The following is a 3,761-nucleotide window of genomic DNA, read 5'->3' as shown; positions in this document are numbered from 1 at the left end:
ACTAGCGAATAGACAGGAAGATGATGATGATTAAGGAAGTAGTGAGATCAAGAGAAGAATTTTGGCTCCCTATGCTTTTGGGTCACAAGCAGTTATTCTTTATATTAATTTAGGAAAAAATTGATTCAAGGATGCAAACCGTAAAAAGCACTAGGATGTGGAATTAGAGTACATGCTAGATGGGCTTGAAAAATGAACACTCAGAAGAAGAAAAACACATATTGTGAGGTTAATACATATAAAAACACAAAGATTGTTACAGAGTACAAAGGATATATAAATTCCTTCAACAAACAAACTGGGATAAAATGTTCATGAATGATTGTGTCTGAGTTACTACATAAAGAGCAATATTGCTCCTGTTGTATATAAAATTCTGGTATGAAGTGACGTATTAACATTTAGAGTTTTCTACAGCATGACAGGTGCAATGTATTATATAATACATATATGAATGCAACCAAACAATTTTGTGTTTGTATATTTATACAGTATGGGGTAAAAAATATACTAAATACTATGCTGATTTAAATTTTACGGGAACTTTTAGACGGAGCAATGCATGCTAGCTGAGATATGCCAGTATTATTTAGAAAATATGATGCACATATAACCCCTGATAATAAATTCGTATGACCTAATTCCTCAGAGAAAGGGGAACTAAGGATATTATATAGCTCACATCACGTTCTAACTACGTTTATTAATTGCATTGTTTATCTGCTATGGATTTTATCTGATTGTTCATGATGTCTCAAGACCGCCAACGCTCCAGAATGGAGAGGGCGGCCATGGTATTTAGTGGTGATACTAATACTGATGGAAGCGACTTGATCCTGCAAGATCAATTTCGTGAGTTAGAAAAGCTGCTCATAGAAGAAAGTAGGATCTGGTGGGATTCAACAACCTTACAAAACTATGTAACTAAAAGGATGGTTCCTAGGGGACTACGGATTAAGAAGGTTGCAACTTTCAATTACTCAGAGGAGTTCTCTAAAGAATGGAATACCATCCTGACAGACTGTTCATTAAACCTGATGGGTTTAATCATTAAACAAAAAGAAAATAAATTAAAAGAACTCCAACAAGATATCACCATATTGAAAGAAAAACTGAGCAAATCCTCAAATGTTTTGGAATATAATAACCTGGAAAGTAGAACTCTCAAATATGTGGAAGTGTAAAAGTCGATTACAGACTTTAAAAAGTCCAAATTCCAACGTGACCTCGCAGACTATGCGAAAAATGAGGTCTACAATTGGAATAGGAAAGATCGGACCCCTCACAAAATCAGACCTATTTTGAAGACCAGCAAGAAAAACAAAAAATACGGAGCAAATTATAACAGAGTGAGCTTCAGCTCCACAGAATATGACTCCACGGATGGAGGTAACAATGGTTCAGAGACTGATTACGGAAGATCCCAACCACTATCTAAACAATCCTCTAACAATACACGTAATGGGTCAAAAAACGGGGAAAGAGAGGGGGGAGGAAACACCAAACCAGACATAGAACCCCGCCGTCTACGGAACCTAAGGAACTAATGGTTAACACGGACGTAGTCAACTTGTCATCTTCTATTTTAACCCCCATACAAAGAGAGGTCTTATCCTTGGGCTTAAATTATGTGCCCAATCAGAGTTTTGATATATTCAACACACTGATGGATGTAAATAAATGTATTAGCAACCTGACGGTTAAAAGACATTTCTTAGAACCTTCTGAAATATCCAATTTGAACCCTCAACCTAGGGTCCAGGCACAAGAAAACTTAATTACAGAAGAACCTAAAAAGTTAACTGTCAACATTCCAAGAACAAATCACTCTTCTATGCCTTGAAGATCTCCAGTGTGGGGAACCAAAATCATTATTGAACGTGGCAACAGACTTTGCCACGTCTAATCCGAGATTTTATCCTTTACAATCAAGAACAGACTCTATGGACAAATTCCAGTTTGCCATAGAGAAGGATCTCCAGAAATTATATGATGTCAACATTAATAACACTAATAAAATAAATATGTCCCCAGCTCACCTCAATGCAGTTAAATCCATAAGAGATAATCCAGAGATCACCATCAAAATGGCTGATAAAGGGGGCAGTATCACTATAATGGATACTAGTATGTACAAGGAACAAATTCAAGAGCTGTTATCCGATACAGATACTTATAGGAAACTTGAGGGGAACCCTCTAAAAACTTTCCAAATAAGTTACACAAAATTATTAGATGAGGGCTACAATGAAGGGATAATTACTAAAAAACAATACGAGTATTTGCTCGTGAAATTCCCAATTAGTCCCATCTTGCATGCCCTTCCTAAGATCCATAAATCGTTACATCCTCCCCCTATGCGTCCAATCGTATCTGGGATTGGATCCCTCACAAAGAGACTGTCGGAGTGGCTTGATTCCCTCCTTCAGCCACTCGTTTCCAGGGTTCCAGGCCATCTAAGGGACACAACTGATGTCCTCTACGTGCCTTCAATGATAGAGTTTGGGACCAGGAACACACATGGTTAAGCTGTGATGTTGTATCACTTTATACCTGCATTCCCCACACCATTGCATCTAGAGCCCTTATTTTCCATCTACAAAAATACAGTGTATATACATCACAACTACAGTCCTTCTGTATAGAGGTATTAGAGTTCTTGATGACACATAATTACTTCCAGTTTGATGGAATTTTTTATTTACAATTGAAGGGAGTGTCAATGGGGGCAAAATTTTCACCTTCACTAGCCAACCTTGTCATGACGTGGTGGGAGGAATTCACGATTTTCACACCTAACAATCCATTCAGTGGTCATCTACAATGGTACGGAAGGTACATTGATGACCTCCTCATGATCTGGAAAAGCGATATGCCTATTATGCCAGACTTCATCAAGTATCTAAACAACAATAGTTGTAATCTCAGATTTACGCACCAAATTGAAACTCAAACTATTTGTTTCCTTGACCATGAACTATCAGCCACAGCAGGAAATAGAGTCCAAACCCAAACATATCGCAAACCAACATCAGGAAATACTATTCTACATGCTAAAAGTAGTCACCCAAAACACACCATCTCCTCCATACCTGTGGGGGAAATGGTCAGGGAAAAAAGGAACTGCAGTCAAATACAAAATATTCACAAAGAACAGACGCAGATATGCAAAAGATTACACAGTAGTGGATATCACCAGTGGACCTTAGACAGAGCCATAGCAATAGTAGATACCAAATCAAGGGAACAACTACTCTACAAAAACAACATTACCAACAAGAGCCCTAAAAACCTAAGTAAAAATGGCAACTCTGACAAACCAACCCTGGTATTAGAATATAGCAACCAATTTGCAGAGATTAAAAACATCATACACAGATACCTACCCATCCTTTATGAAGACGATAAATTAAATTAAATCTTGAAAGATGGGTACCGTATAGTTTCACGGAGGGCACCCACACTAGGGAACATATTATCTCCCTCCCTATTCTCATCATATAGAACTAAGCCCAGTTGGCTACAACACAAAGGTTTTTTCAAATGTGGTTCACATCCATGTAAGACATGTTTGTTCGCTCACCCCACTAAGAACTTTCAAGACTCAGGAGTCAACAGCTTCCCAATAAAAACCTATATAAATTGTAACAGCGAACACGTCACATACATTATTGAATGCAAAGAGTGCAATCTTAAGTATGTGGGCTGTACAACTAGGAAGCTCAAAACTAGAATTCTGGAGCATTTGGGATACATCAGGA

This window comes from Rhinoderma darwinii, chromosome 1, assembly GCF_050947455.1.
Source record: "Rhinoderma darwinii isolate aRhiDar2 chromosome 1, aRhiDar2.hap1, whole genome shotgun sequence".
Classification (NCBI taxonomy): Eukaryota; Metazoa; Chordata; class Amphibia; order Anura; family Rhinodermatidae; genus Rhinoderma; species Rhinoderma darwinii.
Note: the sequence above shows the minus strand (reverse complement) of the source record.